We start from the raw sequence: 21724 nt of genomic DNA, 5'->3' as shown, positions 1-21724 counted from the left end.
CTATTTGATGATGTGTTCATTTATATATTGCTATTTATCTGGCCATTCTTCTAGTCATTACCAACTTAGCAGGGCATTCAATGAATTGAATTCATCCACACACAATTCTTTTCTTTCTAATTGTTTGGGAAAGCCTACTGCATGGACCTTCTGGAAGTGTATTTGTCCCACTGTCTCCATGAACCATTAAAGGGCTCAGAAATTTCTATTTCATTTTAACCATAATTCTCAGAGGGTCTGTCACACCCAGAAACAGTAAAAATGCTTTGTATAGCCATGTGTCTTGAATTTTGCTGTTGAAAATGTGGCCGCCATATGCATGGAGTAATCTCTCATTTGCTGAGTGACCTTGGGCATGCCACTCACCAGCAAAATAAACCAACTGCACCTGGGCCAAAGGCCTCAAAGCACCGGGCGGGACTCAACAAGGACCAGCAGCAGATTCTGCTTTTCTCTTAGGCAGTGAGCTCCTGGTGGGCAGGTCCCATTTCTTAATAATTTCTATAGCCCCATCCAGCAGAAAACAAGCCAAACTGCCTGCCATGTTCTATTTTCTATCCTAGGTCATGTCCTCACCCAGAACAAAATTGAATGGACTATGAGGTTAAGCAAGCGCAGCATATGTTAACTTTTCTTGAATATCAATTTATTTTAGTCCTTGCTGCTCCCTTGACCTTTCCAATGCCTTTGCTTCTTCACATCCTCTCTGATCTTCTGAGAACTTCCCATTCTTCTTCCCTCCTCAAATTCACCTTACGGGCAACGTTTTGTTATTTCTAGCATGTGCCAGGCCCCATTTTGGGGGCCTGAGAATTCAAACATAATGAAGATGTGACATCTTGCTCTTGAGTGACTTAGCCCCAAGACAGGCAAGGCAAACGGTGAACTGGAAATATGCACACTGTCTCAAGCATTGTGTGGAGAAGAGGAAGCTCCAGCTGTTTCCTTGCCATTTATTCTCATCCAAATAGACAGTGCTCATCCTACAAAGAGCCCATTTATAAATGGCCTAAGCCCACAAATGCCATCCTTACCCCATCCTGCCCCACCCCCACCCCGGTTCCCTGGTTGTCACTCACAAGGACTCTAGTGAGTCGAGGTCAGGCAAGGAAGCTGTGACGAGAACAAGTGAAGAGATCTGACCCACGGGCAGACACACAAGCAAGTCTTGTGTGCCAAAGGCATGGTTCTGCCCCCAAATATTGTCCCTGAAAGGATAATCATGTGGGTTGTTGTTGTTTTTGCAGTCCCAGGCTCTACTGCCTGAAATTTTGCCAATTAAAAATTAATCCTGCAGATTAAAGCACTAAGAACATCACTTCATCCGAATTGCTTTTCTCCCAACACTTGGTTGAGACCATTGTCTAGAGGAGACGAGTGTGGTTTGGAGGTGGGGAAGGAAAGGGTGGGAAGATGGCCAATTAGGGACACTCAACTCACTGTATTTGGGGCAGGCCTAGGGGAGGTGTCCCAGTAGGACCCAGAAGGTAGTTGAGGGCTGGAGAAAGACGAAAACCAATGGAAACTTTTCCTGTTTCAATTTTTGCCAACACTGGCCTATCACCAAAAGGATGGTAATGCTCTTTCTCCTTCAGTGGTCCCATCCTGAATAACATGGCGGCATGTCTCCAAAACTCAGAACTTAATCTTGTATGAATCAGAAGGGTTACTTTTTAAAATAATGCTTCTAGAATGTCCTAATCATGGCATCATTTCTCACTGGAAATTGTTCTGGGTCTCAAACAGCAAATTTCGAGAGCATAAAGCATTCCTAGCCTGGAGACCGCCTATATAAGCTTTTTTTTTTTTTAATCTACTGAGAAAATGATGTGGGTAAACGCTAACTTAATTTTCAAAACGACAAACCATTTCTCAAGCTTCTAAAATCAGGGAGTTTTGAATCCCATCAACTTTTTAAGTGGATTCTGAGTTCATAAGAATACAGCTATAAAGGAGCAAGGAGTGTGGCCCACAGAATGAGTTACATTAATTTATGCTACACGTGATCAGCTCCTCTTCCATTTCCTTGCCCTTTTCCTCAGAACTTCTTTTTTATAGCAGAAAATAGGTAAGTTCTTAGGACTCAGGAAAGTCCCCTCCAAGCATTTTTTTTAGAGCCTCAATCTTCGGTAGAACACTAACCATTCTGATCTTGTATCAACGGAATATTTTCCTTTGGAGGGGGGAAAAAAAGTCTTGCAGATCCTGATGGATTCCTAATATTTTGTCCCTTTGGTTAAAGAAATTTCTAGAACATGCCTGTTCATAAAACAAGGCAAACTACCTTCTAGAACAAAAGCCCCGAGGTGAGTTTCATGCGAAACAAAAGGCACTGATAAGGGAGCCTGAAAGAATTTTCTTGATAAACTGTCCCAGATCTAAGTGGAGATTGTTTGACTTCGCTTTTTAGTCCCCTTTCATTGCAGCATATTTGATCGTCTCTTCCTTGAATGAATGTTGTTTTCATAGTAGGTTTTATCACAAGATTAAAGAATTGCTAGCAAATTGTTGCAAATAGGAAGCGCCTTTCTTTCCAGCTCTAACTGCAGCTCCCCGGAATCCCACCGCCTAGCCTTCCACCGTGGAAGCTTCAAGCCTGACCTCTGCAGGCGGGTAACTGAAATGCATACTCTCCAAGCCCATCACCGACTTTCTTTGAGAGTATCAAGTTTGGGAAACAAAAACATTCATACTAACTGCAACACAGATACTGATGATAATGTCCTGAGCTTTCCTTTCATTTTATAAGTTGCTTTCTGAAAGCAGCAACCAATTGATTAAAAAGAATCTATATCACATCAGCAGAACACTCTGGTTGCATTTACTCGTCAATTCTTTTTGCCTATCCAGAAAAACCCAAGTGATTTGGATGAACTGTGATCCTCAATTCACGTGCATTAAATAGATCCTGGTCAGCCCCACCTTTTTCTCCTGAAACAAACTATTCTTTGTCCAGTGTTCAAATCCCCTGCTTTCACCAATAGCCCAGGTTACCATAGCTACCTTGCATGTCTATTTCCCGCACAAGGGATCAAAGCCAGGAGACCATCCACACACAACTACCAATTAACAGACCGGCTCACAGCCCATGCAGTCCATAACCAAGCAAACCACATCTTCACTTCAAAACGAATGGCAAGGAAAAGCCAACTCAAAACAATAATTTCGAAATGACTAATAAGGATCTTTAAGTTGCCATAAATCTCAGGACTAACATTTCCAGAAAAGGAGAGCTAGGCAGAAGAGAAATGAAAAGTTTTAACCTTATGTTAAGGATACTGGGACCTCCAACCCATGCGCAAAAACGTAAAACATCTGTTGAAAAGGGAACACTGTTAGTTACATATTTAAAATTCTGGTTAGTTACAGTATCTTCCGATTAGATGTCATAAAAGCTGCCTGATCTCAATGTTGTGACAAACGAGGACAGAAATGCCTCTTAAGCTCTTCAAAGGCTTCGCTTTCAAACGAAAGAAGCCATAAAGCCTACTGGGGCCACTACATGCCGGCTGTAGAGTGATAAGAAAAAAATTGGGTTTTAAGCCCTAGAATATCATTTGTGATGCCAAGGCTGCCCAGGTGAGCACAAATGTTCACTCGTCGTCCCCCAGACTCGCCCTTAACTAGCTTCGTATCTCTGTACTTAACCTTTCTCTGCCTTGCCTCACCATTTGTTCACTGAGGATCGAATTGCTACCTCCTGTCCCGGGGATGTGGCAGAGAATAAACAGATCATGTTTGTAAAGGACTTTCTAATCCTCAGAGAAGAGATTAATACAAAGACTTTCATTATTAAACCAGATGTCCTTGGGCATTTTAATTTCAGCCTAAAGAATGCAAAACAGGCTCATCGCACTGAGCCACAGCTTCCTTGCAATGGCAGCATCCTCGTCTTGGAAGAGTTCAGCAGTACTTAGCTAACTCCCTTATTTTTTCCCCTTGGCGTTAAAGACAACTGTAATGACTTGCTTGAGTCACCAGACAGGGTATGTGCCTCTTCTCTTTAGGTTTTGTCTAAAGTTATCAAGGATGCGAAAACCACGACATATGTCTGGGAGGCAGCTTTGTCTGGAGATTTGATTTCCTTTTTTTTTTTTTTTTTTTAATTTTCCAGCTTGAGAAGGAACGATTTGTTCTTCTCCTGTATAGGGACAGTGGGTGCCTCGCCGTTTGGGGAGGATCTCTGCAGTTGCAGAAATGCCACAGGCAAACCTGTTGTTTTTGGCCTGGCTTCTAGAACAGGTGGCCATGCCTCCCCTTCTCGCCTAGGAACACAGCAAATTCCTGCTCAAGGAAGTTTCAGGCAAGTTTTCCATTTATGATCAGAGTGGAGGGTGGCTTGGGCCAAGCGTGAAAATCGGTTTTACGCTTTTCTTTTGGCCTGGTTCAGCATGGCCTTAGGAACCCTCAAAATATATCATCCTTCTACCCTGGGCTTTTTCAGCCAAACTGCCAGAGCCCCAAACCCATCTGAAGCTCATCACCAGGGCAGACAGCTCTCTGACTCTGCTGGCAATTTCTGGCCCGCCACTGTGGCTAATCGGTGGCCAGGTCTCTTCTGGACGGCCACGCTATCGTTGGGCATTTGTGCAGCCCCAGGACCAGATGACCCATCGGTGTGAGATCAGATTTCATCGCCAAGCTGATGACACAAGTCTGTTTGATAGTTAAGCCTACAAATCCAGCCGGAGATGCAGGGCTGAGATGACAAGTTGGCTGGTGGGTGTGATTCATCCTGCCCGGACGCTACCATCAGAAACTCAAATAAAGTTAGGATTAACCCACGCCAAGAACACCACCATCTCATTTCCCCCCCGGACATTCCTGTTCTAGCTGTCGTGGAACAATGTGTTAGATTCCTGAAACGCTGGACTGTCCAGATTCTTTGGATCAGCAGCGATCCTCCCCACCCCATTCCCTTCTCCTCTTCCCATTCCACGCTCATTTTCAAATACTGACGGGGTCAAAAAATTATTAGGCATACAGAGTTTGGGATCAAAAGTTACCTATTCACTAGATAGCTAAAGCGTTACTACGTGTGTACTGGCACCCCTTGAAACTTCAATACTGGGCGGCTTTCCAACTTCACATTAATGCCACGACAAGCTATGCATGGGAAAAAACCATGCCAAGCTCAGGACAGCATGCCTTTGGCATCAGGCATGGGGAGTGTCACCATTCCAGAGGAACTGTGTGGGAACAGGGATTCGGAAAAATGAGCTCAGACACCGAAGAAAGGACAGGTGGCTACACACAAGATCAAATCACTTCTTTGTTCCAGCCAAGGACCCTTTTCCAAAAACGCTTTGCGTTCCTCTCTTTTCCTTTTAAATCCTTTTCCCTTTGGGCTCCTCTCTCCTTTGCCCCACCCCATCTGATTGCTTAACATGAAAAGAATGAGTTTTCAGAACTTAAAGAAAATGAGCCTCCACCCCCACAGCTCCGGGAAAGGACGGGCAATTCGGTCAAGCCAAACGCCACTGGCTAGTCCAAAAGTATGTTTTTGCACTCGCCGAATCTGGCCAAGCCTGCTTCCTTAGGGGGCAAGCGAGGGGCCAAGAAGGCCAGAAGGGTTGTTGCGCTTGACCATTCAGTGGGGGTTGTGCTTCACCTCCCCACTTTAGGGAAGGGAACAGAAGGTTCCAACCCCCTGGCCCCTAGGACCTCAATGGAAGGTTCGCTGCCTATACAAATAGCTTCCGCCAAAGTGTGCGGGGTGGGTGGGTGCCAAATTCACTTAGAGAAGAAAAAGTGAAGTTTTTCCGGCGGCAATAGAGGTGCTAACTTTTCCCACCCACTTTACGCAGAACTGGTTACAGCAACATTATTCCTCTTTTAATTTTCTACCCTCGCTAGCCTATTGGCATGTATCTCCAGTCTGGTTTTCCTCCTATATGCATACTGAACTTGATATTTAAATATCGACAGAAGACTCTTCCATAACTTTGATCGAATTGTGAATTACACCCTCTTCTTGACTTTGCATGCCCACTTTTTCCCCCCGTTTCTTTGCTTAAAGGCAAAGCTATGAACCTCTGCCTGGGCTGATCAGGAATTTTATCCTCATGCCCCAGAGCCACGGAAGAAGCGCCTGCTTTAGAATCCATTTTCGTGACTCATTAAGTAATCCCCGCGCCCTTCCTCCAGTCAAGACTTTCAGGGTTCTTTTCTCGTGTCCAGAAGCAATGTAGTTTCAAAACTGCGAAGGCAGAGAAACAAATCTGCGTTTTTGAGGGAGTCTGTCTGGGCTCCTTTCGGGCTGGTTCCACCTTCTCAGCCATAAACACGGGGAGTGCTCAGAATGGGAAGCCAAAATGAGAGCAGCAGCCCCGCGTAATTCTTTTTCAGGCTATTCAATTGTCTTTAGTCTAAGCCAAAGCATCGGACACAGGCTAAAAGCGGGAGACAGATCCTGCACAATACATTCCGGCGACCACAAACTGGCACTGATTTACATATTCGACAAACCGCTTTTACGCCCTGTACAATGACCGCCTGACATCACCAGCCAGAAGAAGCGCAAATGCGGAGGGGGGAGGTGAGGACCGGGATGGGGTGGGGGGCTCACGAAACCTGCTTCTGTGGGTTCCCTTAAGAAAACGCAGGTCTGTCTTCCTGTCCACCGTTCTCAACTCGAGCAGGCATCTGCTAACTCAGCAGGCTCCCTGGAGCAACAGATCCCAGGGGTCGGAGCTGCACCCTCCCTCCTCACCTCCCAGAGCAACAGCACCCCCACCCCCACCTCCCCACCCCACCCCCGGCACACACACCACTCCCGCCCCAGCTTACCTGCTTCATGTTTAGAATTCCATGATCCATCCGGCAGGGAGCGAGCTGCATTGAGGCCCACGCCGCAGTCGTCCAGAGCGCAAACCCCAGCCCGACAAGAAGCCCGCGAGACAAAAGCAACACTAAGCGAAATCCATGAGCAGCCCCGAGCACGTTTTCTTCCTCTTTTTCTTTGATCTGTTGCTACACGCAATCTGCCCAAGACAATGTCAAGTTTCTCGAGCTTTTCTCTCCCGGCCTATGAAAAGTCGGGCGCAGGGAAAGGAGGAGCGCCGGGCTCTTATTTCAAATCAGGTCTCGGGGACGTCGTAGGTGGCTGGCGTGGGCTCCCGAGGAGCCGCACCAATCAGGAGGAAGGGGAGGGCCCCGGAGCCCAGAAAGGCGGCTTCCAGGAGGATTAGGAGAGCTTTCGGGATTTAAATGACTGGAAGCAGCTGGAGACAACGTCTCTCCTCCAAAGAGGGCAGTCCGTTTGGGCTGGAAGGGATGAGTTCTAGCCTTATCTAAGAGCTCTGGGTCTGCTCAGACCCGTAACTAACTTCAGGCCTTAGACCCTTGCATTTTATGAGCCCCCACCCCCCCATCCCCCCCGCCCAAAGCACTAAAACATGTGGAAGGTGCAGAGTTATTTCAGCCAGGGAAGTTCAACACTGTGAACCCAGCTGGATTTTGGAAAGGGCATCTTGCACTGAATTAGCTACTTTTGCAAAGACACGAAGGAGGAAAGCCAATTGTTATGCATAACACCTGAACTGAAACCAACACTCAAGTAAGGAGGGCGTTACTCACCTCATTTCCATATAGATTAACCGTATATCTACTCTAAGAAAACAATCCTGACAGAAATGCACACATAAATCTGTTAACATGCAGCAAATGGGCAAGAATTTTTATCTATTGAGGGTCCAAAGTACAACGAACACTGGAGTTTTGTTAAGAAAAAAAAAAAAAGCCTGGCTCTCCCCTCGCTATGGCTCACCTCACGTGCAGGGCTGCTTTGTGGAATTTGCTAGCAGGGAAGAAAGGAAAAGCTAGATATCACGTCTTTGGGCTTGGAGGAGTGCTCGCAGCACCCAGACTTAAAAGAATTTCAAAAGTTTGCTTTCTCCTAAAGCGGAGAAACAAATGAAACAAAATAAGATATCCGTGGCTAAGAGAGTTCGAATAGAGTCGATAGGCTGTTCTGGAGGCTACTCTTACACAAGTTTCAGCTGGATATTGCTAATTGCCATGGTTTGCCAAACCCCAACCCACAGCATTCCTCTTAGCCCTAAAGGGCACCCAGGGCTCTATCTGAGATTCTGCAAAAGTTTCACATGCTCAGTTTACTTTCCAGAAACCTACACCCTCCAGATGATTCCTAGGCCAGATAAGTCCTGAAATGCAGAGGGCCCGGCCTCTCCAGAACATCAGCTAGTTCCATCCCCCTATCCTATATTGTTGACACCCCTTTTCAACACGAAAATTTTAGAGTGGCCATAGCTCAAATACCCTAAAGATTGGGAGAAGGATCAAAGGAGAAGGAGGAGTTAAAACCGAGAAGATGGGATTTAACAAATGCGAAGGAATGCTGAATCAGTATATTGATAATTCTTTAGTCTCCAGTGTCTTGGAGCAACTAGAAGGAAAAATCTGAAATTGTGGAAGGAGAAATCTGAAAGTGTGGAACTACAACCCATACCGAACTTTGAAATCTGCTCTATAACTGCTTTTTAAAATGTACCTTGAAATGTATTGCTTTTTTGTATATATGCTACATTTCACAATAAAAAAGCGTTTTTAAAAAGCTTGATTTCTCAAGTCCATGTAAATAATAAATTTTTTTGATTCTTAGCCAATATAATTTCAATGTAAATTTACTTTTTCAATTTCAAGAAACTATGAGTCAAGCAAAGACTGCTTTGCGTAGAACCAGTGGCATATATATTTTTCCCCCAAGGAAATGACCACCGTTCTGTGAGAATAATTCAATAAATCTTTAAAAATTTTTGGTATCAGAGATAAAATAAAGACAACTGCAAATGATGAATCGACAACTTCACAAGCATCTTCTGCACAGGTGAGCCCTGCCCAGTTCTATGAAATCTGGCAGCCCTAAAGCGGGTAAAGCGGGGCCTGGAGGTACCTAACCTCAGCCCAGCCCCCACCTCGGCAGTCTAAGGGCCGGCAGCAGTGACACAGGCTGACTTCAGTCCCCTCTGGTATTTAGTTCAGATCCCTTCATTGTGACTTGGAGCAGTGTCTGCTCAAAGGTAGCATTAGTGACATTTGGGGCCAGATAATTGTTCATCCTGGAGCCCATCCCTGGCCACTGCAGGAGGTTAAGCAGCGTCCCGGGGCTCTCCTTACTGGATGCCAATGGCAGTCTCTCCTTGAGGGCAAATTCACACCTGTTGAGAACCATGATTCTCAGGATTTGAAAGTTTGGTTCTCAAACTTGAGGATGCAAGGAATCTTCTGATGAGATCTTTAAAAATGCAAATCCCCAGCCCCTGTTCCAAGGGAATCTGATTCAGTAAGTTCTCTTTCTTTTCTTTTCTTTTTTTTTTTCTGAAGGGGGGAATGGGAAAAGCCTGGGAATCTGACTTTTTCACCTGACAAAAGATTCTGCTACACTTTGAGGAATAGGGCACACCTATCCCCGCCCTGGGCATATGCTCGGCCCTAGGGCTACTGCCCTTAGCAGTCACTTGAGTTAAATATTGGTACAGTTTTCACCTCCAACAGAAACTTCTCACAACCATGTTGGTCTCCTGTCCTCACTGCCTCGCTAAATATGGGCTGGAATTTCTTCGAGAAGAAATCTTCTTTGGACCACCTCCTCACCATCTTACAAGTTCAAATGTCAACACCTCTCTGTTTGTTTCCTGGAATGCTACCACCACCGCCAAATTATTCCCTCTCCTACTCTCTTCTCATAAAGCAGTTCAGTTGTAGTCAACTACAGCTTTCAAACAAACAAACAAAAAAGGAGCCCCAATTCATAGTAGCCTTTACCGATTTCCATGGTGTAAATTCTCTCCTTTGCCAATTGCAAGCCCCCAACTTGACAACTGAACACAGAGTTGGAAGAGACATGCCCAATAGGGAGATGGGCAGCACCCAGCTTGCACACTGCAATACACCTCTCCTGCTTCATGTCCACACTGTGCCATAAATATCCGATCTTGAGTCTGCCCTACTAAACTATAAAACTCTCAAGGACAAGAGTGGTGTTTTAGTCATCTTTACAATACCAGGCTCTTTCACAGTACCTACCATACAGTAGGTGGTCAACCAATATTTTTGGAAACGAAATAATGCACTGTGTGTTTTCTCCCAGACACTGAGACGAATTGGACTGCTGCTAACTGTCACATTAAGGAAGGGTAAAGAATCTTCTGGAAAATTAAGCTACTAAAGTTATCTTTTTCTTTATTTATCATAATTTGATACCTAATCTCTGAGCAGGTAATGCACATATTACAAACATATGACCTTATGTACTAATACAGCTTGTTGGCTAGCTACTGCAAGATCTCCAGGAGGAATATGATAAACTCTGGTAGGTGTGGGCAAGAGCATTTACACAAATATGAGATACAGTGATTGGCTGTGGTTATCTCTATCTCCTCATCATGCATTGGGACATGAATGCTGAGGGCAGTGACATTAGCAAATACCATTTATGAGTGCCTACCGCTCATAATGCCTACTGAGTGCCTACTGAGTTTAATTTTTCTCTTTATATTCACTAACCACCCCAGACATAGTGCTACTCCAATTTTCCTTTTCCCCCCATAAATATAAAACAACTATATGTCTAGAACCTCTGAGAGGGAATAAATACTTGTTTCACATTCCCCAAAGACTACGCAACCAGGTGAGTAGGAAATTTCAGCTTGGATATCATTAACTTTGGACGATGGGTCCTGACACATATTACAATGAACAGTGAGTCAGTTACTTCACACAGGTACACCATTTAATCACCACCAAAACGCCAAAAGGTAGATATTATCGTCATCAGGTTAAGGACGGATAGATGAGATGACTGAGGAACTGTAAATTACCCTGCGTCTTACTGTTAAATGTTGCTGTACTGGGAATCAAGCTCATGTGCTTTGGATTTAGAGCTGTTCTGCTTTTTGCCCTGAAATATGCTGCCTCCAGAAATGATGCAGGAAGCCTCTAAGAATACTGAACAATGGAAATGGATGGAAGTCTTCTTTTTTCATTTACAAATAATAAAGTTTCTAATTAAATAAGTGGCCCTTTGGGAGTTGTCCATTAAGTGAGGATTCCATCTGCATATTGGAAATACAGTAAATGAACATGCTACATCAAAGGCTATTCTGCTCCCCAGTCTAAAATTAACATTGTTTGTAAACATTAGCTGAAGGGTTGTTGTAGTCTTGAGCCTAGACAGCAATGCTCTATAGTTAAGAGGTGGCTCGTGATACCAACAGGCCATGGCAAACCTAGCATAGCTTCCTGGATAGATGGTCGTGGACATGTACGGACGCTGACATGGCATCCATGGAAGACAACTAGCAGTACTTGTGCCCATCTCAACATTTTATTAGGTTGAAGCATATGATGTGAGTATTGTGTAAGTAAAAATGATCGAACATCAGCAATTTTATATAGTTCATTGTAATATGTGTCAGGACCCATTGTCCAAAGTTAATGATATCCAAGCTGAAATTTCCTATTCACCTGGTTGCATAGTCTTTGGGGACTGTGAAACTTAATTATTTATTCCCTCTCAGAGGTTCTAGAAATATAGTTGTTTTATATTTATGGGGGGCAAAGGAAAATTGGAGTAGCACTATATTTGGGGTGGTTAGTGAATATAAAGAGAGAAATTAAACTCAGTTGACTCAACATGATTCTCTGCTAAGAAAAGAAAAAATAATCCCCTCTATAACTATAGGAAATCACATAAGAAGAAACAAGTTTCTACTCACTGGGTATAGGTACTCATGAAATTAATTTATTTCAGTTGATTAGCAGAAGCAGCGCCGTGTACCACAAGTATGGTGCAAATATAATGGAGAATCCAGTTTCAGTGCTGCCTTGGCCACCGACTGACTGGTGGCCCTCAGGGAAAGCGCTTGACATCTCCAAGCCCAAGATTTCTCAAAGGACAGTCAGACAGATGGAATGAAATCATATCTGGGAAAGTTTTCATATCTAAAACTTATGACGTGAATGTTTTGGTGACAGGTACTGCACAGAAGGGAAGAAATCTGTGAATACAGAGGTACAGCAGATAGATACATCATAAGGAACAGTTGAGGAGAATGTACCCTAAAGCAGACTGTCATGAAGGACAGAGCTGACTAACTGGGCGCCAGTCAGGGTTTTGCATAAATTGGGCTTGATGTTTTGCATGTGTCTTGCACATAAAAATTGAGCAATTAATTTTGAATTGCCTTTTTAAAAATTACTTTTTAAATTGAAATATTAGGTTACATAATTTTACTATTTTAAATACTAATGAAATAAGGATTTTAAAATCATTAAAATTAGTACTTTTATTTTAAATTTTAATTATAGCTTACTATTTAATAAGTCTATGCTTTTAGAGGTGAAATATTTTGACAGTGTCTAGTATTTTTTGATTGATTAAATGTGGCTGATCCTTCATTATTTGGATCATGGTAAATGGTTTATATACAGGCTTAGCAATGATTTATGTATTCTTCTCCCACTGTCAACATCTCTCTACACTCCCAGTCAAACGTTTTGCTTCATGTCAACATAATAATCTCCTACTTCCTAAGAGTAATTGTTCTAGTTTGCTAGCTGCCAGAAAGCAATATACCAGAAATGGAATGGCTTTTAAAGGGGGGAATTTAATAGGTTGCTAGTTTACAGTTCTAAGGCTGAAAAAATGTCCCAATTAAAACAAGTCTATAGAAATGTCCAATCTAAGGCATCCAGGGAAAGATACCTTGGTTCAAGAAGGCCGATGAAGTTCAGGGTTTCTCTTTCGAGTGGAAAGGCACATGGTGAGCACGGCGTCATGTGCTAGCTTTCTCTCCTGGCTTCCTGTTTCATGAAGCTCCCCAGGAGGCGTTTTCCTTCTTCATCTCCAAAGGTTGCTGGCTGGTGGACTCTGCTTTTCGTGGCTATGTCGTTCTCTGCTCTCTCAGAAATCTCTCTTTTTCTCCAAAATGTTTCCCCTTTTATAGGATTCCACTAAACTAATCAAGACCCACCCAAATGGGTGGAGACACGTCTCCACCTAATCCAGTTTAACAACCACTCTTGATTGAGTCACACCTCCAGGGAGATGATCTAATTACAGATTCAAACATACAGTACTGAATAGGGATTAGAAGAAACGGCTGCCTTTATGAAATGGGATTAGGATTAAAACATGGCTTTTCTAGGGTCCATACATCCTTTCAAGCCAGCATAGTAATTCTTCAGTTTCTGAGTCATATTGTTTTTTACTATAATTTTGTATTTAAATTTGAAAGAGGAAAATGTATTATAAACATTTTTAATGTCCTATTAACTCCCTTCCTAGATTCTGAGGTCCTTGAAACACACCCCAAACATGTGTATGTCCCTTGCAATAGCACAGACTATGTGGTATATTAATCAATAAATGTTTAAGGAATTTTTTAAACTAATAATAAAAGACAATCTTAAAATTTTCATTAGTAGAAGATGTTATTTCTTTATAAGTATAGAAATTTTGCCAATAGTTTTATTATGTACTTTTCAACTTCCACATGGAAGCTAGGAGCTATAAAATTTTGAGATAAAATGACTTCTGACTGATAGTACTATCAATAAGTCATATGCTCAATCAAACATCAAAATAGAATACAAATATCTTTTAGACAAAGACTCAAAAATTTTCCATTCCGTATATTCTGTCTTTGGAACCCTCTCAAAGATGAGAAGTGTTTTAACAAAATGAGAGAATTAAACAAAGAAAAAGTAAATCATTGGGACACAGAAAACAGAAGAACCAACAAAAAGAGAAATAAGGAAAGTTCAGGATGATGGATGCAGCAGTCTTAGAAAGTCCCCAGTCTAGATGGGGAATAGACGGCTCCCGGAGATAGGTCTCCAGAAGAAAAGCACATGGAGCTGACAGACTTTGCACTTGAGGATAAACAGGCACATGTCAATATAAGAAAAAAGTGTGGCTATTATTAACTCCAGGAAAAACAAAGGGCTGCACAAAAAGGAAGCGCAGTCATAGAACCTGCCTTAAATTGGCAGTGATTTCTGGTATAGATATTGTACCACATACTACTGCTGGCCAATCCAGTAGTCATCTTCCCCTTGTTTCTTACAGAACTTCAATTTATTTGAGACAGAAATGTATCCAGTTGAAGAACATTTCCCAGCCTCCCTTGGACATATGAGTGGTCATGGGTGAAATTATTCTGACTTATGAATTTTAATAGTTGTTGCTGTGTAAGAATCTGGGAAAATACTTTAAAAGTGACACATTTTGCCTTCCCCTGATTTCTGCACCAGACCTGCGGTTATAAGGCCTGAGGAATTAGGGCCATTCTGTAAACTAGATGGAAGAAGGAACGCTTAGTCAAGCTGATGAGAAGACAGATAGAAGGATGTTGACCTCTTGGAGCCTCCAAATAAGTCCTGAACTTCATTTTGTGTGAGAAAAAGGGATTGCTGCTTTGTTTGAGCCAATGTTTCAGATTGGAATTACTAGGCAAACACAATTCCTAACTGACACAATTGTACGGGGAGGATATAGAGTGGGGATGTGGAGGGTGGTCTAAGATGGGTAATTCCTTTTTGATCATATATAGGATGTTAAAGATAATGACTAAAGTTAATAAACCAAGAAATAGCAGTAAATGTACATTGCAGAAAAGATGGAAGTACATACCAGGGGAAATATTTACGAGTTGAAAGTGATTGCCGCTAGGGTAGCAGGCCTGGAAGAAGGAATGGGGTAGGAGAGAAAGTTCTGTTTCTCATTACAAATTGTTAAAATATTTCTTTGAACATGTTTTATTTGATAACAATTAAAATGAATGAAAAATAAACAAAATATACTCACTAGTTAGTAACTCAATTTCTTGTCCTTAAATTCACTTCCTGCAAACTGGCCCCTAGTTGACCAAAGAGTCATGGTAGAGAATGAGAGAAATTCCTTGCCTGATGGTCCATTCTGAACCCCAAGTGCTAATATCATTCCATCATGCCCATAAGATCTGATTGGCATTTCCTGTTTCCCCCACCACAGCTTTAATTCGCTCAAGGCTTATGACTGATTTGCCATATGTAGTCAGAAATACATACATTAGACAGCCCTGCTCCAAACCGTTTTAGACAAAGATTTTTCTAGATCTTCAGGAATGAATATTCTGCCACCCAAATGTCTCAATACTTTATCTGAGCAACCGAAAAGTCCCTTTTCTTCTTATTCCTAATTGGTGTCATTCTTGATTTCAATTCATTTTTTGGGGGGGATGGGTATAAGTATGGCTAAGAATAGCTTGTTAGTGTTCTTCATTTTATAACCTTTTTTCATACTTATTAGCCTTATTCTTTTCCTTATGTGTGAGAAAGATTGGTCCCTCAAACCTTTAATATTTTAATGTTCAAAGGTGATTTTTGAATTGGCCTTAGAGATTTCTTTTTTAAAACAGGTATTTTCATGAATCAGATCTTATTTTGATAAGTTAGAAACAAGCAAATCAGGTTGGTGCACTAACAATCATATGGATGGAAGGAAGTGAACAGAAATTATAATCAAAAGAAGCTTTGAACAGGATTTGAGCTCCCTGCTTCTCGGTTAAAAGGCAATGCTTTATCCTTTAGATTGGCAGTTTCTCAAGCGCACAGAAAGACTGGCAAATTGGTTGTGTTTTTTTCTAATTAGGGAAAACCCTTTCTTACCTTACACACGTAATATCCATACTTGGATTTAAGATGGTGACAAAGATAAAATTACTAAAGAATCATGTTTCACATGCCATTTTCCTTTGTTAGACACAGATCAGGGTAATTTTTTACTCTATAGCTAAGGAAAGAATATTTGCCCTCATTTCCTTACAAGTAGGTGGGTTGTCATGAGCACTTCCTCTACTGAGCACTACTTAGGGAAATTCACATGCACTGAGGTAGGTTTTTTTTATATGGTAATACCCTGATGCAAGATAAATATATAGTGTGGCAAGGAAGAAAATACAAACATTAAGTATCGATGCTTTAGCTTCCTCCATATTTATTACAAAGATCTGCAATGTCTGAGAAGCTGCACTCAAATGAGGCTTCATTTTACTTCTCCCTTGATTTATTGATTTACAAAAGGTAGAGGTTATATTGCCTATTTTACAAATAGTGCAGTTATTTACAATTAATTTAATGTGAATGATTTAAATAACATCATACAATGAACAAAATAACTATACTCGTATTGATAGCATTATCTAAGAAGTATCAAAAATCCCTAACGATATTTCTCCTAAACTCTATTTGTGTGAGGAAAAGATAATTGTGTTATGGTCATCTTTAGAAGCCAACCCGTTGGCAGGCAGGTGAACTTATCTTCAACTGGGCAAATCAATCCAGCCCAAGGGAATAGAAAACCAGGTGATAACACCGACACACCAAGAGGTCTAACAAAATTAAAATGTGGATACCTGCAGTAGAGAGATGTGTTATTCAATGCAATAAAACCCAGCAGGAGGTATTTGTGCTGAATTAAAAGTTACACATTAGGGCTGCTTGAAGATGCAGCAGGTGTATGCAAAATCGAAACCCATGTCTCTGAATCCAAAACTCATGCTCTTTCCAGTATATGGTGCTGCCACCCTAGTTTATACATAGTTCCCCTTTGGGAAGAGGCAGCAAACCCAGCACATCCATGAGGGATCCAACTCATCAAGAACGGGGTTTGTAAAAGTTCACCCAGACTCATAAAAAACACTCCCTAATTGCCTTGTCTTGGTTTCCTATGGTTTCATACCAGGGTGTTGGGATTTACCACCTAGATCATGATTTGACTCTGAAATTCCCAGCTTCAATCTACCTGCAAATGTTCTCACAATGTACCTACAAAATGAGCCAGGAGTTTGCCATTAAACTTGAAAACAAACCGAAACACCCTAACGTAGAACCTAAATGGTTCTACAGAATTGGACTGTAGATATAGTAGGCATACACACACAAAATTACCACTCATGGAAGAATATGTCACTGTTATATTATGTACGGCAGGATGTTGATTTTAGGGCTATTTCTCTAGAACTATGAATGAGTTTTCCTTCTTTATTCATAATCTTTTCAGTGGGCTTCCCACTGGAATACATTTGTGTGATTCATTTCCACAGTTAGGAATGGAGCCTCTGAAGGGTTTTATCTTCTTCAGAACTAATTGGTGCATCTGTGGTTTAGCCATTTATTTCATTAGCAGTCTATAGATACCTGTAGATCTCTAGAAATTGCTTTTCAGCACTCCCAGGGCATCCAAAGATCTCAAGTGTAGAAACAAGAAAAAGAGGCAGAGGGAACCTCATGCCTTAACCTCATGCTAACAAAGACGACTTACAACAGAATTGACCAATCATTCTTTTACCCATTCATTCAGTAAGTATTTATTTAGTGCCTATGATGTCCCAGGCATTGTTCTAGGTGCCAGATACAGATGGTACAAATAAGCTAAGTGCTGCCCTCATGAGCATACCTTTCAGCAGAGGTAGGCAGAGAAACTACTCAATAAGTCAATATAAAGTGGGTCTGATGGCGATAGGGGTCATGATGAGGGGGCTGGCAAGTGCTGCTGAGGTTGGAGGGGACGTGTTCTGTTTTTATAGGGTGACATTTCAGCAGAGTTCTAAGGAAGTGAGGAAGCAAGACATTCAGCTATTGGGGCAGATGGGGCAGAGTTACCCAGGTTGAGGGAACAGCACTTGCAGAAGCTCTGAGGCCAGGGCATACTAGCTGTGCTTAAGGAAACGCAAGGAGACTTTGTTGGAAGCAGAGAAAGAGTAAGGGCAATAGTGGCTGAGGTTGTAGGAATGTGTTGGTGTGCATGTGTGAGTGAGGGGGAGGGGGCGGTGTCTGCAGGCCATGTAGGATCTAGTAGATCTCCAGAAGAGTCTGGGGTTTTCTTCAGAGCAAGATGAGGAGCCCTGGAGTCTTCTGAGCAGAGGAATGGCAACAGCCTGATGCCTTGTAGTGCTCAGTGTGACTGCTGGGGAGGGAGTAGCCTGTGGGACAGCGAGAGCAAGAGGGAGGAGACTCTTGGGGCAACCAGGTGAGAGGTGCCAGTAGATTGGGGTGGGGGTGGGGCTGAAGGGGGGAGGTAAGGCTAAATGCTGGATATATTTGATGATATTTTGATACATTGTTCAGTCAATGTGATTTGCTGGCACAGTGGATGGATAGGATGAAGACAGGAGTAAAAGAGGACTTCCAGGTTCTTGACCAGAAACAGCTGGAAGAACGGAGTAGTCATTTATGAAGAGGAGGGCCACTGCAGGGGGACCCGGTTGGCAGGGGACCGACTGTCTGCTTTAGACTTCCAAAGGAGGGGGAGTATGGAGGCGCTGTAAACGGTCCAGAAAAAAAAAAAAAGGAGGTCCAGGGACATGCAAACCAAGTCAAAATGTTCATACTATGCATAATAAAAAAAACGTTTAACTTGTTATTACCTTCAGCGTGGTACAGCACTGTGGCTAGCAGTACCGATTCCGGAGAGAACAAGCCTCAGTGCAGATATCAACTCTATCACTTAGTAGCTGTGTGTGCTTGGTCCCATCTGCTTACTCTTCCTCAAAGTTATTGTGAGGAGTGAATGGGCTGATATTCTTAGAAATAGTGTTGTTCAACATATTTTGAACACGCACTAGACGGGCATGTTCAATCCTCCTTCACCCCTACGAGAAGACGCGCTGGTATTATTTCCACTTGCAGGAGAGAAAACTGAAATGCAGAGAGGCAAAGTAACTTGCCAAGGTCACTGCTAGGAAACCTTAGCTCCTGGTTTTGTAACCGAGAAGTTAGGATTTAAGAAATGATTAGAATTACTGAATCATTATATAGAGATTTCCTGGTACTTTCTAGTGCATTCAGATAGCCAGAGGGAAAGACCTGAAATTTCTGAACTGTAACCCAGCTGCCTTGATCTCTGAAGATGACTGTATGACTATACAGCCTTCATCTTGTGATTGTAAAAACCTTGTGACTGACCCTAACTTGTACCCCTTTATCCGCTTTTTCAACTTTAGTCTTATGATCACTAGAGACAGCCCCTAATGTTTATTAATGAAGGGCCCTGGGTCAGGCCAGAACTAACCCACCCCAAGTCTAAAGCTCTCCTGATGGACACAGCTGGATCTAACCCAAATGGGCCCACCACACATGCATAGCTTAAAACTTCAACCTATAAATGACCTAAACCTCATTATAATGCAAAAAATCACACCCATCATCATATTAAGGCCACCATTTTCTTAATTACCTTCTGTGACTAAGCATGGAATGAGTCTGCACATGCTTGATAATTAGATTATCTCTAACCTTGTCATCGCAAGCCATTGTGCTCATTACCCTAAAACCTGTCCATCTCTCGGTACTATGCAACTCTCAGAATTACTGCAGGTCGGGGAGACAGATTTTTAGGCTGTTAAGCCATTTGATCTCCTGCTTCACGCCTAGCAATAAACTCTTTCTCCCTTTGAACCCCCAGTGTCAGGGGAATTGGTCATTTGAGTGCATCAGGCAGAGAAGCCACCGCTTTGATTGGTATCACTTTCTGTGCTCAGGCTGACTGGCCCAGAAAACATGCCCTGTACCACGGCACTAGGAGAGCTCAACATATCATAAGCACTCAAAAATAGTAGCTTTCATTATTATCAGGTAATAATAAAACATGAAAAAGGTCCAGTGGACAATTATAGGTCAGCATCCTATGAATGGGGTTTCTATCTGTGCCTCACTTTCTCCAGCTCTGTTTTGGGGACATAGCCTGTGTTCTTCCTTCTTTGAAATGCACAGATACTGGTGGAGACCTTACCAAGCAAATTACAACAAAGCATCCCTCCACCCCTTATAAAGTTCCCTTTAAAAATGCCCCAAGGCACAGGAATCCCTGAGTCCCAGGCATGAAAATGTAATGATATTCAAGACTGTAACATATCTACACGCGTCGCAGGTATGGAACAGGAAACGAATGTTCAGCTACGCTTGAAATAGTTCCAGGGCAGGGATGCCGCTTGACATTGGAGGCCTCAGCAGGGTTAGGGCGGGGTTAGGGCGGGGCTAGGTGGAGCTGTGGGCGGGGCTAGGGCGGGGCTACGCTCGTTCCATTTTGCAGGACTTGCCTGAGCTCCCGAGTGCTTTCAGCCGGGACTTTCCTGCGCCCGTGGCACCCTATTTTCTTGGATTACAGTTGCATTGTCTGGCCTAACGAGTTTCCAAAACTAGTTTTCATTTTATTTAGGGCGCGTTTCCAGATGTGTTTTTAAATTAATCGGTGCTAGTAATAAATGATAACAGGACCCCCTGAGGCTTCTGGGAAATGCCTTCCATGACCAAACAAATTCTTTTAACCCCTGCGTATCTAAAATACTGTAAATGGACTATGCCAGACCTATTTCTTCTAGTTGTGAACATATAACAAAGTCTCTGAGGTGAAGTTTCTTTATTTGTAAAACAAAACGAAAGCATTGTTTGCCCATTGAAACCACCTGGAGGAGATTTTTAAAAAATACTGGTGCTTGGGTTCCATGTCTCAAGGCTCTGACTTAATTGATTTGGGCAGCAAGATTTTTTAAAAGCTCCCCCCCCCCCCCCCCAGGAAATTCTTATAAACAGCCAAGGTGAAGAACTGGTCTAGATCAATGGCTCTCAAATTTGAGGGTGCCTCAGATTTCCCTGGAGGGCCTGTTGAAAACACAGATTGCTGGGCCCCACCTTAGAGTTTCAGAATCAGCAGGTGTGGGGTGGGGCTTGAAAGTGCAGTTCTAATAACTTCCCAGGTGAGGCTGATGCTGCTGGCTGGGGGACCCCACTTGGAGAACCTGTGCTCTAGATTGAAGGTTGGCAAACCGTGGCCCTCCGGCTAAATCCTTTCTACCACCTGTTTCTGTAAGGCCCACCAGGTGAGAATGGTTTTTATGTTCATAAATGGTTGGGAAAGAATCAAAATACTGCACGATGTAAGATGAACTTCAACTTCCAGCTTCCATAAATAAAGTTTTATTGGCACAGAGACGTGCTCATTCATTCAGGAGATCATTAAGCCAAGTGAGGGGCCTTGTGTGCCTGGACACACCTGCCCAGGCAGTGGGCCCCCAGCGACACTGGCAAATTTATCTCCCCTGCAAGAAGCTTAGATTTGAAGGCTTCTCAATTCTAAAATCATGTCATGTCGCATGTCATGACATCATGAAAACCCACTCCATCAGAGAGAACTGTTAGGAAATGGGGTGGCTTAAGTAAGCTGCCCTTGCAATAGAAGGCTTCTGGGTTTTCCATGATCCCGTGCCCTTCTGGTGACAAATAACCCATAAGTGACCGTCAAAGACCCATGGAAACTGTAGCATAAAGTTTGTGCTAAAGGCAGGCTCTTCCTAGAAGAATGGTGTGGGGGGGGGGGCATGCTGTGCGCAGGGAGAAGAGGAGGGCTGACATATATTCTTAATGATCTGAAACCCAAAGTTATTGCATGGTGCTTTAATGAAACTCCCATACTTTAGGTGATGGAGGCATGGAAATACATTTTACTGGAAAGAAGCACAAAAGCTGTAAATGTTTCTTAAAAGCCCCTCTCCTCCTGAACCAGGCACCTCATTAAAATAAAAAACAAATAATATCATCCACAGTTAACTAATATGGTTTTATGTCTCCCCGTTTCTTTGAAACGATGTACCCTCTTAGGTAACCATTCCTTCAGCAAAGCCGTCACTATGGATACTTGGCTTTTTTTTTTTTTTAATTGATG

General features: G+C 42.7%; 1 protein-coding gene across 2 annotated transcripts in view; it reads right to left on the bottom strand.

The window, feature by feature from the left end:
- The window catches only part of MID1 (midline 1), a 349759-nt gene that overhangs the window by 159726 nt on the left and 168309 nt on the right, over window positions 1–21724 (bottom strand). The window contains exon 1 of one of the 2 annotated variants that reach the window (XM_077146132.1): window positions 6790–7167. The exons of the other annotated variant lie outside the window; for it this stretch is intronic. The gene's annotated coding sequence lies outside the window, so the exon portion shown is untranslated. Of the gene's footprint in view, window positions 1–6789; window positions 7168–21724 lie in introns of those variants that run through there. 2 annotated transcript variants of the gene reach the window in all.

Source organism: Tamandua tetradactyla, chromosome X, assembly GCF_023851605.1.
Source record: "Tamandua tetradactyla isolate mTamTet1 chromosome X, mTamTet1.pri, whole genome shotgun sequence".
Lineage (NCBI taxonomy): Eukaryota > Metazoa > Chordata > Mammalia > Pilosa > Myrmecophagidae > Tamandua > Tamandua tetradactyla.
The sequence above is the reverse complement of the archived record's forward strand: the minus strand, read 5'-3'. Positions and strand labels throughout refer to the sequence as shown.